Raw genomic sequence first — 20,600 nt, forward strand, 5'->3', positions numbered from 1 at the left:
GACAGTGACATTCTATCAAATCCATTTTTAATCTGGAATCAATTTAGATAGTCCATCTATAGCACAAAATTAATTTATTCTATTAGATAAATAGTTGTTTTTTTTAATTTAGATTAGACCACCAGGGAATTTTTTTCTCTGTTCTATTATTAATGAGGCACATTTTAGATTACATACTCTTTATTTTTTTAAATAAAGTTATTTATTTTTATTTATTTATTTTTGGCTGCCTCGGGTCTCTGTTGCTGTGCGCAGGCTTTCTCTAGTTGCAGCGAGTGGGGGCTACCCTTCATTGTGGTGCGCGGACTTCTCATGGTGGTGGCTTCTCTTGTTGCAGAGTACGGGCTCTAGGTGCACGGGCTTCAGTAGTTGTGGCATGCGGGCTCAGTAGTTGAGGCTCGCGGGCTCTAGAGCACAGGCTTAGTAGTTGTGGCACAAGGGCTTAGTTGCTCTGTGGCATGTGGGGTCTTCCTGGACCAGGGTTTGAACCCATGTTCCCTGCATTGGCGGGCGGATTCTTAACCACTGCGTCACCAGGGAAGTCCCAGTTACAGCGTTTTGACACTCAGAAAGTCAGGAATTCAGGTAATTGTATGAGACAAAAAATATCTCAAACTTGAAACTGAGAGGGATAAATAGTTGAACAGTGTAACAGGGGTAAGCATTTCTATCCAGTATTGAAAAATGTAAATTATACAGCCAACAGTGTTTTTAACTAAATTTAATACTGTGTTTCAAATAGCCTCCCTGTGTTTACATCCCTTTATGTCCCAATCTATTATGTAAAGCATTACAAGATTATTCCCTAAAGTGGCACCTCTACCTCCTCACCTCAAGAAATTCTGGTGGCTTTCCAGTGCCTAAAAAACTAAATGCAAACTCCTGAGAGGGAAGGAGATCAAGATGGTAGAGCACGAGGATGCTGAGCTCACCTCCCCATCACGAACAAATCAAAATAAAACAATTCTCAGTGAAAACAAACTGGAGATTTGAAAAAGACTCTCACACAACCAAAGCTATAAAGAAAGACCCACACAGAATCAGGTATGAAGGGAAGAAACGTGATCAGCCTGGGACCTGCACCCCTAGGAGGAGACACAAGGAAGAGATCCACCCACCGTGGGGAGTGAGCAGTGTGAGCCACATGTTGGGAACCCTAGCCCTGGGATCTGACAACAGGCAGATGAGTCCCTTTGGCTGCTTTGAAGACCAGTGGGTCTAACAGGGGGCTGTGAGAAACCTAGACTCCACCTGTGAAGAGCACGCACACACTTGCCTGCACCCGAAACAAGGCAGAGGAAGCAGAAAGAAACAGCCTAGAACTCTGGCTTGTTTACTACAACCAATGCAGCCCCCGCCCCAACGTGCAAAACTGCTCTGGTGCAGCTCCATCCTAGGGTGAATGCTACCATTGACGAGGGGACTGTGCAACTGTGGGGGATGGAACTGCGATCAGACATGGCACTATATCTGGAAGTAGCAAGGATGGCCATTGCTGGCTCTTGTTGAGGTAGCAGATCGGGAAAAGTCTGGAACTCTGACTGGCATGCAGGGACCATCCCATCACATGCCCTATCCCTCAATGGGTGTCCACTCTGGCACCGCCTGCTCAGTATGGGGCAAAGGCACCAACGCCTGGGAGGTGGGGGGAGAGCGCACACTGGGATGGAATGGAACCCGTTTGTACCTGACCCTCAAGGGTTCTGCTCCAGTACCACTGACCCACCTCAATCCCTAATAGAGCAATGTCATCCACTGAGCAGAGGAAAAGTCCCAGCTCACACCTTCTCTGGCCCTAGTTTCTCTATCTCCAGTCCCATTTCCCATCACGGTGATAACTGCTAGCACACCCCAGGGAAGACGTGATCGATGCTCACTTCATATCCAGTTCATGCACAAAAGCTATTGGGCACGTGTGGACTGCAAAGGGATGCTCTCACACAAGGACATCCTTTCAGGACTGAGATAGAGACGCAGAAAGTTAAACAAAATAAGAAGACAGAGGAATTTGTTTCAAACAAAACAACAACAAAAAAAAAGGGAAAAATAACTGATGAAACAGACAAATAACTGACCAAATAAAGTGTCTGAAGCATTAGTAATAAGAGGGCTAACAGAACTTGGAGAAAAAAACAGACGAACACAGTGAGAATTTTAACAAGGACTTAAGAAATATTAAAAAAAAACAGTGAGAATTGAATAATACAATAGCTGAAATGAAAAACACACTAGAAGGAACTAACAGAAGATTAGGTGATACAGAAGAATGCATAAGTGACCTGGAAGATAGAATAATGGAAACCACCCAATCAAAACAGCAAAAATGAATGAATGAACACATGAATGAATAAATGAATGAATGAGGATAGTTTAACAGACCTCAGAAACAACATCAAATGCACTAACGTTCACATTATAAAGATACCAGAAGGAGAAGAGAGACATAAAAGGGTAAAAAATGTGTTTGATGAAATTGTGGCTGAACACTTCCTGAAAGAAACAGATCTCCAGGTACAGAAAGCACAGAGAGTTCCAAACAAGATGAACCCAAAGAGACCAATATGAAGACATATCATAATTAAAGGGCAAAATTAAAAATAAAGTGATAATTCCAAAGGCAGCAAAAGAAAAACAAAGACTCACATATGAGGGAACACCTATAAGACTATCAGCTGATCTTTCTTCAAAAACTTTGCAGGCTTGGGACTTCCCTGGTGGCACAGTGGTTAAGAATCCACCTGCCAATGCAGGGGACAAGGGTTCGAGCCCTGGTCCTGGAAGATCCCACATGCCATGGAGCAACTAAGCCCGTGCACCACAACTACTGAGCCTACATTCTAGAGCCCGCGAGCTACAACTACTGAGCCCACGTGCCACAACTACTAGAGTCTGTGTGCCTAGAGCCGACGCTCTGCAACAAAAGAAGCCACTGTGATGAGAAGCCCACGCACTGCAACGAAGAGTAGCCTCCGCTCGCCACAACTAGAGAAAGCCCGCGCGCAGCAATGAAGACCCAACATGGCCAAAAACAAATAAATACATACATAAATAAATAAATTTAAGGAAAAACAAAACTTTGCAGGCCAAAAGGGAGAGGCATGGTATTTTTAAAGTTCTGAAAGGGAAAAACTTGCAACCTAGGATACTCTACCAAGAAAAGTTATCATTCAGAATTGAAGGACAGATGAAGAACTTCTAGGACAAGTAAAAACTAAAAGACTTCATCAATACTAAACCAACCCTAAAAGTAATGTTAAAGGGTCTTCTATCCATGCAAAAGAAAAGGCTACAACAAAGGAAGAATGTATAGGAAAGGAAAAATCCCACTAATAAAGGGAAATACATAGTAAAGGCTGTGGATCAACCACTTAAATAAGCTAGTATGAAGAGTAAAGAACAAAAATTGTAAAATCAACTATAACTACAATGAAAAGTGAAGGGAGAAATATGAAGATGTAAAATATGACATGAAAAACAAATCATGGGGAATGAGAGTAAAAACAAAATGTAGATCGTTTCAAATGTGTCTGGGCTTCAATGACTACCAGTACAAAACAAGAAGATACAGTTATACTTCAACATATATGAATCCCATGGTAACCACAAATCAAACACATACAATAGATACACAAAAACTAGAGAGGAAAGAACACAGGATATCACTAAAGAATAATATCAAACCAAAAGGGAAGTAACTAAAAGAATAGAAGAGTGAAGAAACACAAAAACAACCAGAAAATAAGTAACAAAATGACATATACTTATCAGTAATCACTTTAAATGTCAATGGACTAAATGCTCCAGTCAAAAGACATAATGTGGTTTATTTGATAGAAAAACAAAACCAATCTATATGCTGCTAACAAGAGACTCACTTCCAAATTGGACACATACAGACTGAAAGTGAGAGGATGTAAAAATATATTTTATGCGAATGTAAATGACAAGAAAGTGGACTAGCAATACTCATATCAGACAAAATGGACTTTTAAACAAAGTCTATAAAAAAAACGAGGGACCTTATATAATGATAAAGGGGTCAACACAAGAAGGGGATATGACATGCATTAATCTGTATGCACCTAATATAGGAGAAGATAAATAAAGCAAATATTAACAGACATAAAGGGAGTAATTGACAATCATACAATAATACAATAATAGTCGGAGACTTTAATAACCCACTGACGTCTATGGACAGATAATGCAGACAGAAAATCAATTAGGAAAGAATAGTCTTAAATGACATACTGGACCAGTTGGTATTAACAGGTATCTGTAGGACACTCCATCCAGAAACAATATAATATCTATTTTTGTCAAGTGAACATATAATATCCTTCAGGATAGATCACATAGCAGGCTGCAACACAAGCCTCAATAAATTTAAGAGGAGAGAAATTATATAAAGCATTTTCTGTGGTCACAACAAGACGAAACCAGAAATCAATTACAGGAAGGAAAATGAGAAAAGCATAAATATGTTAAGTATAAACAACATGCTACTAAAAAACTAACAAGTCAATGAGGAAATCAGAAAATACCTTGAGACAAAGGAAAATAAAATACAACTTTCCAAAATCTATAGGATTCAGCAAAAGTAGTTCTGACAGGGAAGTCTAGAGCAATAAAGGCCTATCTCAAGAAACAAGCAAAATCTCAAATAAACAATTTACCATCTATAGGAATTAGAAAAAGAACAACACACAAAGCCCAAAGTCAGCAGAAGGAAAGAAATAACAAAGATCAAAGGGAAAATAAATTAAAAATAGAGATAAAATAGGATCAATAAACCAAGCACTGTTTTTTTAATAAAGTTAACAAAATTGGTAAGCCAGCAGCCAGTCTCATCAAAAATAAATGAAAGGACCCAAACAAACAAAATAAGAAATGAAATGGAAGAAATTACAAGAAATGTCAGAAAGATTAGAAAAGAATATACTATGAACAGCTATATGCTAATAAAATGGGACAACATAGAAGAAATGGATAAACTTCTAGAAGTAATCTTCTGACAATGAATCAGTAAGAAATAGACAATTTAAACAGACCAATCACTAATAATGAAATTGAATTTTTAATCAAAAACCTCCCAGCAAACAAAAGTCTAGGACTGGACAGCTTCACATAAGAAAATATAAACACAAAAAGAAAGGCTAATACAATATGTATCCTTCTCAAACTATTCCGAAAAATTGAAGAGGGTGGAACACTCCCACACATTCTATGAGGCCACTATTACCGTGATACCAAAACCAGACAAAGAACTACAAAAAAAGAAAATTACAAGCCAATATCTTTGATGAACATAGATGCAAAAATCCTCAACGAAATACTAGCAAGCCAAATCCAACAATATATAAAAAGGATCATACACCATGTTCAAGTGGGATTTATTCCAGAGTCACAAGAATGGTTCAATATTTACAAATCAGTCAATGTGATACACCACATTAACAAAATAAATGATAAAACTCACATGATCATCTCAATAAACACAGAAAAATCTATTTGACAAAACTGAACATCCAGTCATGATAAAAAACTCTCATCAAAGCTGGTGTATAACGAACCTATCTCAACATAATAAGGCCATTTCTAGTAAACCCAGAGCTAACATCATACTCAATGGTTAAAAGCTGAAAACTTTTCCTCTAAATCAGGAACAAGACAAGGATGCCCAGTCTCAGCACTTCTATTTAACATAGCTTTGGAAGTCCTAACCAGAGCAATTGGACAAGAAAAAGAAATAAAAGGCATCCAAATGTGAATGGAAGAGGTAAAACAGTAACTGTTTGCAGATGACATGATACTGTATATACAAAACCCTAAGGTTGCCAACAAAAAATACTAGCATAAATTAACTCAGGGAAATTGCAGGATACAAGATTAATATACAGAAATATATTGCTTTTCTATATACTAATAATAAACTATTAGAAAGAGAAAACAAGAAAACAGTCCCATTTAAAATAGCACCCAAAAAACAAAAATACCTAGGGATAAACTTAACCAAGGAAGTAAAAGACCTATACTCTGAAAACTATAAAATACTGATGAATGAAATTGAGGCTGATAGCAAGAAATGGAAAGATGCCCTATGTTCATAGATTGGGATAATTAATATTATTAAAATGACAATACCCAAGGCAATCTACAGATTTCATGCAATCTCTATCAAAATAACCATGACATTTTTCACAGAACTATAACAAATAATATTAAAATTTACATGGAACCATTAAAGACATCAAAGAGCCAAATAATTCTTGAGAAAAAAGAACAAAGCTGGAGTTTATCATGCTCCCTGTCTTCATATTACATTACAATGCTACAGTAGTCAAAATAGTATGGTACAGGCACAAAAAAAGTCATATAGATCAATGTACACGATAGAGAGCTCAGAAAGAAACCCATTCACTTATGTTCAATTAATCTACACAAAGGAGGCAAGAATCTACAATGGAGAAAAGATAGTCTCTTTAATAAGTGTTGCTGAGAAAACTGGGCAGCTAAATGTCAAAAAATGAAATTAGAACATCTTCTAACACCATATACAAAAGTAAACACAAAGTGGATTTAAAACGTAAATGTAAGACCAGAAACCATAAAACTACTAGAAGGAAACATAGACAAAACATTCTTGGACATAAATTGAAGCCATATTTTTTTGTATTGGTCTCTTAAGACAAAGGAGAAAGAAGCAAAAATGAACAAATGGGATCTAATACAACTTAAAAGCTTTGGCATAGCAAAGAGAACCATCAACAAAATGAAAAGACAGCCTAAGGAATGGGAGAGAATATGTGCAAACGATATGACCAATAAAGGGTTAATATTCAAAGTGTATAAACAGCTCATACAACTAATATAAAAAAAGAACACAATTTAAAAGTGGGTAGAAGACATAAAGAGACATTTTTCCAAAGAAGATATACAGTTGGACAATATGCATATGAAAAGATGCTCACCGTTGATAATCATCAGAGAAATGCAAATCAAAACCTCAATCTCACCTCCAATCTGTTGAAATAGCTGTATCGAAAAATCTATAAATAACAAATGTTGGCAAGTATGTGAATAAAAAGGAAACTTAGGACACTGTTAGTAATGATGTAAATTGGTATAGCCACTATGGAAAACAGTACAGCATTTCCTCAAAAAAAATTATAACTGCATTTTCATCTTTTCGGGATACAGTATATGCCCAGAAGTGGTATTGCTGGATCATATGGTAACTCTATTTTTAGTTTTTTTTAAGGAACCTCCGTACTGTTCCCCATAGTGACTGTACCAATTTACATTCCCACCAACAATATAGGAGGGTTCCCTTTTCTCCACACCCTTTCTAGCATTTATTATTTGTAGATTCTTTAATGATGGCCATTCTGACCTGTGTGAAGTATTACCCCATTGTAGTTTTGATTTGCATTTCTCTAATAATTAAAAATGTTGAATATCTTTTCATGTGCTTTTGGGCCATCTGTATGTGTTCTTTGAAGGAATGTCTATTTAGGTCTTCTGTCCTTTTTTTGATTGGATTTTTTGTTGATACTGAAATGTATAAGCTGTTTGTACATTTTGGAAATTAAGCCCTTGTAGGTCGCATCATTTGTAAATATTTTCTCTCATTCCATAGGTTGGCTTTTTGTTTTGTCGATGGTTTCCTTTGCTGTGTAAAAGCGTCTTAGTTTAATTAGGCCCCGTTTGTTAATTTTTGCTTTTGTTTCAATTACTTTAGAAAGTGGATCCAAAAAATTATTGCTATGATTTATGTCTGACTGTTCTGCCTATTTTTCCTCTAGGAGTTTTATAGTATTCAGTTTTACATTTAGGTCTTTAATCTATTTTGAGCTTATTTTTATATATGGTATTATAAAATGTTCTAATTTCATTTTTTACAGGTAGCTGTCCAACTTTCCCAATACCACTTAATGAAGAGACTGTCTTTTTTCCATTGTATATTCTTGCCTCTTTGCCTTAAATTAATTGACCATAAGTGTGTGGGTTTATTTCTAGGCTTTCTATCCTGTTCCACTGATCTGTGTAGCTGTTTCTGTGCCAATACCACACTGTTTTGATTATTATAGTTTTATAGTATAGTCCTAAGTCACGATGCATGATTCCTCTAGCTCCATTCCTCTTTCTCAGGATTGTTTTGGCTACTCAGGGTCTTTTGTGTTTCCAGACAAATTTAAAAATTTTTTGTTTCAGTTCTGTGAAAAATGTCATTGGTAATTTGATAGAAATTGCACTGAATCTGTAGATTACCTTGAGTAGTACGGTCATTTTAACAACAGTGATTCTTCCAATCCAAGAACACAGTGTATCTTTCCATTTGTTTGTGTGGTCTTCAATTTCTTTCATCACCATATTTTTTGGAGTACAGGTCTTTTGTCTCCTTAGATAGGTAGGTGTATTCACACTCCTGGGCATATATCCGGAAAAGATGAAAATGCTAATTTAAAAAGCCACATGCACCCAAATGTTCACAGCAGCACTATTTACAATAGCCAAGATATGAATGCAACCTAAATGTCCATTGACAGATGAATGGATAAAGAAGATGGGGTATATATATAATGGAATATTACTCAGCCATAAAAAAGAGTGAAATTTTCCCATTTACAGCAACATGGATGGACCTAGACATTATTATACTAAGTGAAGTAAGACAGAGAAAGACAAATATCACATATAACATCACTTGTATGTGGAATTAAAAAAAATACAAATGAACTTATCTACAAAATAGAAATATACTCACAGACATAGAAAACAAAATTATAGTTACCATAGGGGAAAGTGGAGGGGGGGATAAATTGGGAATTTGGGATTAATAGATACACACTATTACATATAAAATAGATAAACAACAAGGACCTACTGTATAGCACAGGGAACTATATTCAATATCTAATAATAACCTATAATTGAAAACAATATGAAAAAGAATATATATATATAATATATATATAACTGAATCACTTTGCTGTACATCTGAAACATTCTAAGTCAAGTACACTTCAATAAATACATAAATAAAAAATAAGAACAGGTATCCCCCAAACCAAAATTTAAAAAAACTAAAAACAGAACTACCATAAGATTCAGCAATTCTACTCCTGGGTATATATCCAAAGAAAATGAAAACAATAATTTGAAAAGATGTATGCACCTGAATATTCAAAGCAGCGTTATTTACAATAACCAAGATATGGAAGCAACCTAAGTGTTCCTCAAGAGTTGAATGGATAAAGAAGATTTGAGGGCTTCCCTGGTGGCACAGTGGTCGAGAATCTGCCTGTCAATGCAAGGGACATGGGTTTGACCCCTGGTTCGGGAAGATCCCACATGCCGAGGAGCAACTAAGTCCGTGCACCACAACTACTGAGCCTGCACTCTACAGCCAGTGAGTTACAACTACTGAAGACTGTGCACCTAGAACCTGTGCTCCGCAACAAGAGAAGCCACCACAATGAGAAGCCCGCGCACCACAACGAAGAGTAGCCCCTGCTCACTGCAACTAGAGAAAGCCCGCGTGCAGCAATGAAGACCCAACACAGCCAAAAATAAAATAAATTAATTTTTAAAAAAAGAAGATGTAAGATACACACACACACACACACACACACACACACACACTGGAATACGACTCAGTCATAAAAAAAGAATAAAATTTTGCCACTTTTAACAATATGGATGGACCTGGATGTTATTATCCTTAGTGAAATAAGTTAGACAGAGAAAGACAAATACTGTATGCTATCACTTATATGTGGAATCTATAAAATAAAACAATCAGATGAACATAACAAAACAGAAACAGACTCACAGATACAGAGAACAAATTAGTGGTTATCACTGGGGGGGGGGCAAGATAAGGGTGGGGGATTAAGAGGTAAAAACTATAATACTAAGTATAAAATAAATAAGTCGCAAGGATATATTGTACAGCACAGGGAATATAGCCAATATTTGATATTAACTTTAAATGGACTATCATCTATAAAAATATCAAATCACTATGTATACACCTGAAACTAAAAAAAATATAATATTGAAAATCAACTATACTTTAGAGAAAAACCAAAAAACACCTCCTGAGGGGGAATTCAAGGTCGTTCGTGATTTGAATATTTTTGTATTAATTTTGAACTAGTAACCAGACCACTCACTTTGGCTTTTGTTCTTATGTTTTGTTTTGTTTTTCCTGAATGAGTCTTTTATGATTGAATACGGGCAAAGAAGTAGGAAGGGGCATGGTCCTCTTCCAACCACCTTTTCTCTGATTTAGAGATGTGTTTGTATATATATGTGTGTATGTATATATGTGTGTGTGTGTGTGCATGTGTGTGCATACATTATATGTATATATGTGTTTGTGCTATATATATATATATATACACACATATATATATATATATAAAATGCATGGTTTACCACTTACTACATGGTGTAGTGACAGAAATACAGACTCTCAAAGCCTTCAATTTGGGGTTTATTATGTGGAAGGCAAGTAGCAGTCAAAAAAATAAACTAGACTAGCTGTGAGATCTTTTCCTTAAAGCTTCCTATATCCATGTCATGAACTGGGCAATTTCCCCTAAGCTTAAATAGGTTTTCCAGGTGTGGCCAGTTTGCTATCTACACACACCACAAATTCTGCAGTATATAGGAAACATATAGTAAACAATCCTGTAAGTCATTGAGGAAAAGAACAGAGCATAAAACTCGCTTTATGGTCTCAGGGAATTTATGAATAAGTGTACCTTTAGATAGCAGTGTGTGATATAAAGTATAGCTCCGTCTTCGTTCAAGTCCAGATTTCTGTCATTCAATTCTCCACATAATCTAAATCAAAATAAATATTTAATGTACAAGCTTCAATCTCCTCAACACTGACCAATCTTTTACAAGTACTTTAATTTGTTAATTATGTCACACTAATAGGTGGTCAGCTAACAAAAATAAATGAAAATGCCGTCATGTTTTTTCAAATGGGCCAGGAGTACTTTTTCTTCAGTAGCAGGATTTCATGTAACTATAATTAGTGTTATACTTGAATAAAAAATGAGCTAAGTGTAAATTAGGAAAATCAGAAGACTAATGAGAAAAATACTACCACTCATTGATTACTGGTTTGTATAGATGCATTTGTTACACATATGATTTTATTCCACAATATTTGGATTTAAGGAATTCATTACATTTCCCAATTATGTAATGTGCCCAAATGGTCCACTAAACTCAGTGTTAGTCATTTTGGGGACATGTCCCCCAGCCCTCACAGGATTATACCAGAATCCCAGGCTTAAGTGGTGACTGGAAATTGAGGGGTGATATAAGTCCATAGTACCCAATAGTTGTTACCATTTAAGTTTTATCTTAGGCAACAGAATTCTGCTGTCAAGGAGACAATCCAAGTTAATTTAGTCATTTTGCTGTGATGGATTCAGATTGACTCCTATAATAGTCTGCTTAACTGAGCAAAGATTCACTCACAAGTAGCCTCACAATTGTTCTCAAGTCCAAGATACATATGGTCCAACTTCTAGGGTCATTATGTAGTAATCACTCATCTAGAGCCCTGTGAGCAAGTAAATTCCTTTGTCTCTGCTCCTGGAAACCTTAAAGATCCCTGTCAGACTTAGGAAAGCTGTACACAAACGCTCTACCCTCTAGGTGGAACTTGCCCTGTTAAACAATCCTGCCAGGAAACTGTTTCTGAAAATCAAAGGGCCCGGATGGAGGTCACCTTCTGCATTTCTGGAAACTACTCCTTTCAGTGACTCAAAATTTAACAATCCTCCATTCTCACCTCTGCCATAGCAAAAACCAAAGAGTTTGGGCTATTTTTCAGGATAGGGAAGGAAAAAAAACATCCCCCTCAGTGAGAATGATACAGAAATCAATATCACAATAAATTATCCTGTCGCATATAAATCAGTAGAAGTCATGGACAAAAATACAACTCCAGTTAACTTCTAATGCGTAGAAGAAAAAATTTGCAAAAGCATGTATGACGGTTTAGTTTATTTTTCTATTCCCAAAGTTGTTTGATTGCTGTTGTTGACGGTTTAAGGAAGAAAGATCCTGACTTGATTGGAGTAATTGATTTTAAAAAGTGTTTGCTTTGCCAGAAATAGATTTGAATTTTATATTGAAGAGGCCAAACTCCACAACTATGTGTATGTGCTAACACCTGATACCATCTGAAAGTATTACTTGCACAAATATACAATTAGTTTTAGGAATAGAAGTGTAATCGGGAGCTTTTTATTTGCTGTAAATTTCTTGCATGCACCAGGGCTTGATCTTTAAAGTTTAAAAAGCTCTGTACATATATGCATAGCTATGCACAGACTTGGGTCAGTAAATATGGCAAGATTATTCAGATTTGAAAGTCAGATTTCAAAAATGAAGTGCTAAATGTTTCAGTGTCACATACCCATTACTTAAAGATCTTTGAACATTAAAATTATATTCCCTTTAAAGTTTTCAACTATGACGAAGGCAGCTTTTTTAACAAATTGTATCCTACACAAAGCTCTTTTCAGTTAACTTATGCCAACACCACCATTACACAAATTATGACTCTGAGGTAAGATTTAAACCAAAGCAACTTTATAATTGAAAGCCTGTTTCACTGATGTGTCATGCCGTCAGCCCGAGCATTTAGGGTAGCAAATTTTGCTTAGCACTACCCAAATGTTTTGGAAACTAACAGTGATCCATAATTGTGTTGGAGGTCATAAAACCTAACTCCTCAAAATCAAAGGAAATGGCCTAAAGGGTGAGGTGAACAGGTCAAACCAAAAATGCAAACAAGACCAACGCAGTCTATTCTCACCTGGGAAGATGTTAAGCCTAAAGGGTTGAGCTCTGCAAGCTACTCGTACATTTTAGCAAAACAATACAATGGGTCATCGAGGATTACTCAGTTGGGGCTTGAATTGTCTCAAGTTGAAAAAAATCTCTGAAGCCAGGCAGCCAGTTGCAGGATATCTGTAGAGAGAAAGATGAAGAGAGATCAAAGGAGTGGCTGAGTCCCAGTTTTAGATATTTCATTGTTAGGAAAGGGAAGAGAAGTAGGCCAATTACATAAGGGAGGCTCATACTCACTTTCAAGCTTTCTCTCCAACTCACGCTTACTCTTTTCCTCTTTGACAGAATACCTAAAGGAGCCCAGGCTGTTCAACTACAAAAGTCCAGGGCAAGATTCATTTATATTCTTTGACATTCCCCAGGGAACTCAGTCATGGTCGGAATGCCAAAGGCAGATAGTGGGCTAGAAAGCTACAGGTGAGGAGGAATAGCAAAGGGGAAGAACAGTTTGATTATTTTAAGATGTGAAAACACAGCAGATACTACTTCTTAGCATGGTCAGAGCCTAAAAGGATGGCATGTCTGCCCAATTTTAACTTTCACAACCTATCAAAGAAAGACAGAGTCTAAACGGGTTCAAAATGAAGAAAACAAAAGTTAATTAAAGAAGTGGATATGGGAGATGTAAGACAGAAAATTAATATACACAAAGGACTATCAACTCAACCTTTTGGATAGAATAAACAAATCAATAAAGCAGCTAGGTGACTAATTTTACTAAAGTAAATAATCAGTTGTTTTAGGCAGGTATATATTCCAGTTCATATAATCATAGCCAAAGTGAAGGCATCTCTCCTATAATGCTGTATTTTTCAAAGTGTGTTCCATAGGCCACTTTCTCAAAATCCTCTGCAGTGCTATTTAAAGTTACAAATTATTGGACCCCTTCCCAAACTCCTGAATTGGAATTTCTGGAAGTCTGGCAAAAAAAAAAAAAAAAAAAATCAGCATTTTAAGACGGTCTATAGGTCAGGAGTTCTCAAAGTATGGTCTTCAGACCCCTGAAGTTCACTGGTTCGGGCAGTCTTCAAAACTATTCTTATAATAAGAATCATTATTTGCTTTTTTCATTGTGCTGACATTTGCTCTAATGATGCCTTGACTCCAGGTGGTGACACCACATAATACTAGTCATCATTGTATTCTTCATTGCCATTCATTTGTGATTTAACAAAAAAACCAGTTTCACTTTCAACTGCCCTTGGTAGAGCATTAAAATTATTAATTTTGTTAAATCTTGATCCTCGAGTATGTGCCTTTTTATTATTCTGTGTAACAAAATGCAAAATCTGCACAAAGCACTTCTGACATGCAGAGGTATGATGGTTGTCTACCTTTCTCATTGAACACTATTTTCACTTGAAAGCCTGACAAACTATGGTTATTCAGACTTGCTCATTTCTTGATATTTTCTTAAGAAATTAATAAAGTGAGCCTGTCACTTCAAGGAAAACCAGAGATGGTATTTGTTGCCAATGATAAAGTTCAAGCTTTCAAGGGAAAATTCAAATTTTGTAAAACTTGGGTCTGCAACTGTGAGCCTGACAGTTTCCTACCCTTAAAGATTTTTCTAAGATCAGTGTTGATATTAATAAATGTTATTGTTGATATTATATAAAAATTTGTCAACATTTAGAAGATCTGTATAACTCACTGAATTAAAAATTCCCAAATGACCAACAAATGATATTACAACATCATGATGAGTCAAAGATCCATTCAGAGTGCAAAATAAATCGATGGATGGTAATGAAACAGAGGAAGAAAAGTTCATTAATATGGTTTCTGAAGCAATATTGTAACAAACCTTTAAAAAACTACCACTTGTTGAATTTTGGGATAGTATCAAGAAGAATGTCCACAATCACCTATAAAGACTATTATTTAAAATACTCCCTCTCTTTCCAGCTACATATCTGAGTGAGGCTGCAGTTTTTCCTATACTTCAAACAAAACAACATATTGCAACAGATGGAATGCAGAAAAAGATATGATAGCATAGCTGCCTTCTGTTATGCCAGATATTAAAAGAGAATTAGAAAAAATGTAGAGCAACTTCATTATTTTACTATTTTTTTGGAAAATAAGTTTTCATGAAACTATGTTCTTTTGGTAATTATGGAATGGGTAAAAAATTAGGGGGTTCTCATAAATTTTAAGAGTATAATGGGATCATAAATGCAAAAAGTTTGAAAACTGCTGCTCTAGGTGATTGTGATTCTCGATTACATTTGAAAATTATTACCCTAATGATAAAGGTAGGAACATAGGGAAATGTTTTAATAAGAAGACTGGCATGATCCCTTTCCAACTAGTCTTAACCATCATGTAATTCCTCAGAGAGTTTTGTAAAGTTTTGGCACGTACCTCCTCAAAGTTAAGGTGTAGGGGGAGTCTACGTGAACTCTCAAGATTCCTTTCAGTTGTCTTTATCTAAAATCACTTCATCTAAAATAACCTAATATATATTTAGTTTCAATGTGATACACCTTATATTTCCTAAACATTTATCAACCAGAGATTTTTTCAAGGTAAATTATATATCTTGGTCATGCTTCACAATTGATTAAATACAAATCCTCTTGTATACAGAAACTTTTAAGAAGTGCTTGGTAGACACAAACACTATATTTGAATCTCATTTTATGCTGGTTTCTGCAGAGTTGCTTAATCATACAGCTAGTCACAGTCAACAGGGGTTCAGGGTAGATAAAAGCTCTGCTGAGAAATAAGAGAAAAACACCAGACACTCATTGGATACCAACTATGTGCCAGCCTCTCTGCCAGGAATGGGTGCCTTTCCTTCCAGAATTTTAAAGTCTAGTGAGCAAAAGTGGTTTCAAGAGTTTTCTCTCGGAGTATCTGTTCTGGACTTTGTTAAATCTACTCCTATGGTTGACACGGAAATCAGGGAAAAGGTAATTTCTAAAATGTAGGAACCATCACTCACTGCACTGTAGAGCTGCTGGCGCTCTTCTACCTCCCCCCCTGCACACAGTCAAAACTGGTACCCCAGTTAACTGAGACTGTTATGCTGCAATACAGTTGTAGGATAAATTGGCAAGTCAAAATGAAACAAGTTTATATCAAGATTATGAAGTCCAACCACACTGTGGCTAAGATCGTATTTTTTGGATCAGGCCCAAATTTAAATTCTCTCTTCCATTTAGTATCCGGGTGAACTGGAACAAGTCTCCTCATCTGTGAAATTCCCCTAATAATAATACCTAGCTCACTCTTGTGACCAGAAAATGAGATATTCATCGAAAGCATATAGAACAGTGTTTAACATTTAGTAAGTGCCCAATAAACGTTAGCTCTCCTGTTTTTGTTTTCAAAAAACTAACTTTCTGTAAATATCTTTGCTTTAACACGTAAACTCTGCCAATCACCATACATTATTCATTGTATCTTTCAGAGTATAGCAGTAAAAATTTTCACTTTTTTTCTCCCATACCTTCTAAGTATATGCCCTATTACAGATTACAAGTAACGGAGTTACATGTGTTAATGTCTGGAAATTGGAAAAATATTCTTTCCTGATTTGAAACCCACACCAAGACCAAGAAGAAAGCAGAATGTGTATGATTTTGCCTTTTTACAGATGAGGAAACAGGGAGCTCAGAAAAATTAAATGACGTAGCTAAGGTCACACAGCTAGTAAATGACAGAATCAGAAGTCAAACCCACCTTTGTCTGACCCTCCTGCCATGTTCTTTTAATCTTTAACTGACAATGATCAATACAGCTCAGAATAATGGCAGCAGTCCTGAAAAGACCATTCATCAAAGGAAACATCAAAGGTCAATTCAATTTGATTCACTAGCACAGGCACACTGGGCAACAACGGAGATTTAGACACTAAAAAGGATTGTAAGTAAAAACAAGAGAAACAAAGGAGTTTCCACTAGTTTTTAGACAGGTAAGGAGGAAATAATAGCAATCTGAACTCCTTCATTTGTCAGCATTTTGTTTACTCGAGGCTGTGCCCCATGTTGCTTCATGGACCGTGAAGGAAAGAAAAGGAAAGTATAGACCTTGATGCAGAGCAACGATCACAGAAGCACTTTAATCAGGAGGCATTTTAAACTTTTATCTTGAAAAGCTGAGAAAAAATGTTGAGTTGTGTGATTGGCGTAAACAACCCTTGATTTTGTAGGGCCCTAAGAAGCCATCTGAGATCCTTTCACGGAGGGTGAAGGAAGAGGTAGGCAGTAATCGCTTTGGCACCCTTCAGGAAAAATCAATAACGACTATGAGTGAAGGGTCAAGGAAAAACTAACAGATCCACTCTGGGGGTATCAGAGAATGCGAAAATCAGACTAAAGAGAATTTGATCAGTTGTAAAGTAGAGGATTGCTCCTTGTCTCCTTGGCAGTGATTAGGCAAACGTGATGCATTTTAAAAATAATGAAAGGGCCAAAGTGACAGTTATATCATAGATTACCCAACTCCAGGATAGATTTATCTTCTAAGAACTACAATAAAGCTTCAATAAGAGAGATGCTATGGGAATGGCGGTTTCTAGCTAATTAAATTGCTGTGCAACTGAAGCTTAATGCGAGATTTTCTTTAATCAATCTGGTCTAGTGAACATCCTTGAATCTCTCTTTACTAAATGAGGCTGGTACAAGGCCTTAGGATTGGCGGACTTTATGCCACTGGCCAAAGTCCAAGCCCCCGGAAAATGTGATTTTCACCTCCAAGTATCTGTCATATACAAAAGTGAATTTATCAGTGTCCCTATGTCCTATCCTTCTAGTTCTCCTCTTTTCTGTATCTCAGTCTGTGTCAAATTCACCATGTCTTGTCCATTCAACCTCATAAATCTTTCTTGCTTTCTGATATCTGCCTCCATCCCTTCTAATCCAACTACCACCTCCTCATTTCGTACCTGGTCTAATACAATACCCAGCTATTCTTCTTTCTTCTCGTCTTAACTTCTCCAAACCAGCTCTACATTGCACCAGAGAAATCTCTAAACTGCAAATACAGCCATGACTCCTTGCGTCTGAAAATTCTTCAGTAACTCCCCCATGTCATCAAAAGATGTTCTAAATGCCTTAACCTGATGTACACATGATCTGGCTTCTGCCTACTGGTCCAACTTCTTTTCTGCCACAGCCCATGTCTTCCTGTGCGCTGCAGCGCTGCGCTGCTGAACTCCTTGCAGTTCTTACTATATGCCTTCTTCCCTCATGTTTCTGGAGTGCCCTGTGCCCTTTTCCCACCACATCACTTGGCCTACTTCTGTTAATTCTTCAGAGTTAGCTTCATATATCACCACCTCAAGAACCCTTCCCTGATATCCCCATAGTTGTCTGTCCTATGCATTCCATACTATTCTGTGCTGAGGTCCACACTTAGAACATTTCATTGTAATCATTCGTTTATCTATTTCTCTGTTTGTAATTTGAATGCAAGGACTGTGTCCTTTGTCAGTATACCCAGTGTCTACTGCTGAGCTAATGAATGAATAAATAACTCAGCCACTAGTTGCTTGACATGGAATGGTTTCCAGCTATCCATCATTTTCTCCTAAACCTGAAGCATCACTTGAATATTCCAATTAATTAAGGAGTGCACTTAATTGGACTCTCGTTGTTTGAGGTTCTAATGTGATTTTCCATGCAAATATCTTCATCTAGTGACAGAGACATTCTTTAACCTAGACTCCGCCCTTGGACCAAGCAGTGACTAGTGTAACCACTGAAACAAAGAAATCTGCAAAAATATGTTAATTGCAGTCTCAATTACAAATGCCACCACACTTAAAGAAACATATTTAAGTAGAAAAAGTCCTACCTCTTATAGTCTCTTGTCATTTCCTTCAGCTCTAAGTCTGTCTGTCAATTTGGAGTTATGGTTCAAGAAAGCAGAAGTCATGTCTGGTTTTAAGTACCACTGAGATCAAGCATAGTCCACATTACAACAGGTATAAAACAATAAAATCCTAAACTGCTGTAACCAGGGGGAAATATTTAATAGTGTTAACTAGTAAATGCTAAAGGGACTTCCCTGGTGACGCAGTGGTTAAGAATCTGCCTACCAATGCAGGGGACAAGGGTTTGAGCCCTGGTCCTGGAAGATCCCACGTGCTGCAAAGCAACTAAGCCCGTACGCCACAACTACTGAGCCTACGCTCTAGAGCCCGTGAGCCACAACTACTGAGCCTGCGAGCCACACTGCTGAGCCCACGTGCCACAACTACTGAGCTGGCGTGCCTGGAGCCCGTGCTCCACAACAAAAGAAGCCACCACAATGAGAAGCCCGCACACCGCAACAAAGAGTAGCCCCTGCTCGCCACAACTAGGGAAAGCCTGCACGTAGCAACGAAGACCCAACGCAACCAAAAGAGTAATTAATTAATTTTTAAAAATAGTAAATGCTATGGCATCTAAGCTTCAGCCGTTACAACTTAGATACAGTCTGGAAGTTAGTTTCTCCACCACAATAAGTGGAGAATTTAAAACACTTGCCATCTTCACAGTGTGGACAGAGGCAGCTTCCCAGAAAACATGGAACATTCACAGGAGAGAAATAGAAAGCCAAAGAAACATGCAAGAAATCATTCCCAAGGTAATATATAACACACAGGAGACATTTCAGAGAGAATCCCGGGTTCTTTAGGAATAAAACTAAGTACTCTGAACTGAAAATGATTTTGGAGTGTTCCATCAGAGGCTAAAATAAAGGGCCCTGATATAGAACACCCCCAGGGCGGAGCAGCATAGGACAAGAACAGCTCCAGGCACTCTGACAAGCATCAGAATAACTTGGACAACTGCAAAATTAAAGAAATGTGGATCCAATAAGAACACAGAAATGTTCATACCTTCAAGAGGTTAAAGCCTTAAAAAAATTCCTTGTACAGAGAAATTAGATATTCATATCAGAGCACTACTTCTCATCATTTACAGAATATTGTATGTACAGATGCTTAACCATTTAAGAAACTGTCATCACAGTGTGTTTCTTTAGTCCAGCTAAACTTTTTGTTGTCTCCTCAAGTTACGTGTTAAAGAAACCCTCTGGCATTTTGTTGAGAGTTACCTGGGACGGTCAAACCCACTTGACAATGGCAGTCAAGTTTCTGGTGCCCAGGGTGAGAGACAAGTTAAGCGACATCCCTTACACAAAAGACTTTAACAATGGTTTCCTAGTCTGGGTATGCTACACATTTCACTTTGTATGTTACCGACACTCAAGACACAGTGCAAATAGATAACAAGACTATTTTTATCTGAGAGGAAAACCAAGCTTTTCTAATACTTTCACTAGATAAGATTTCTTTTTATTCACTTGCACTGCAACTATTTTTGGAGAGATTTTGAGAAGTCTCTAGGATAAAGAAGAAGAGAAAAGAGGGTAAACATCTTGAGACTCTAGCCGCTAAAAGAAAAAGGTTTTCATCTCTGCAACAATAATATGGACTTCTCAGAAAACACGTCTTTAATTCCAAATCATTTGAATGACTCCAGGCCTTTATACAATACCATAGTAATCATCTTATATAATCATGTTTTGCTTTCATACTCTATTAGCACCATCCAAGGGAAGGAAATAAGATTCATCTAAAGGTGTTATACAATCTGTACACAATTGTGAGTTCCTTTCAGTATGTCACGACAGATAAGGTACAACACATCTCTGCTCTATCCAACCTCATTTTCAAGAAAATGGTTGTGGAATTAAACATGACAGGGGGAAAG

General features: G+C 36.9%; 1 long non-coding RNA gene across 2 annotated transcripts in view; it reads right to left on the reverse strand.

Moving 5' to 3' along the window:
- LOC307180924 overlaps positions 1-20,600 on the reverse strand; it is a 934,155-nt gene that overhangs the window by 482,971 nt on the left and 430,584 nt on the right. For both annotated transcript variants that reach the window (XR_013825801.1, XR_013825802.1), the window contains 2 exons: positions 12,854-13,008; positions 10,773-10,854 (listed from right to left, as the gene is read on the reverse strand). This is a non-coding gene — a long non-coding RNA (uncharacterized lncRNA). The remainder of the gene's footprint in view (positions 1-10,772; positions 10,855-12,853; positions 13,009-20,600) is intronic.

This window comes from Stenella coeruleoalba (assembly GCF_951394435.1).
Source record: "Stenella coeruleoalba genome assembly, chromosome: X".
Lineage (NCBI taxonomy): Eukaryota > Metazoa > Chordata > Mammalia > Artiodactyla > Delphinidae > Stenella > Stenella coeruleoalba.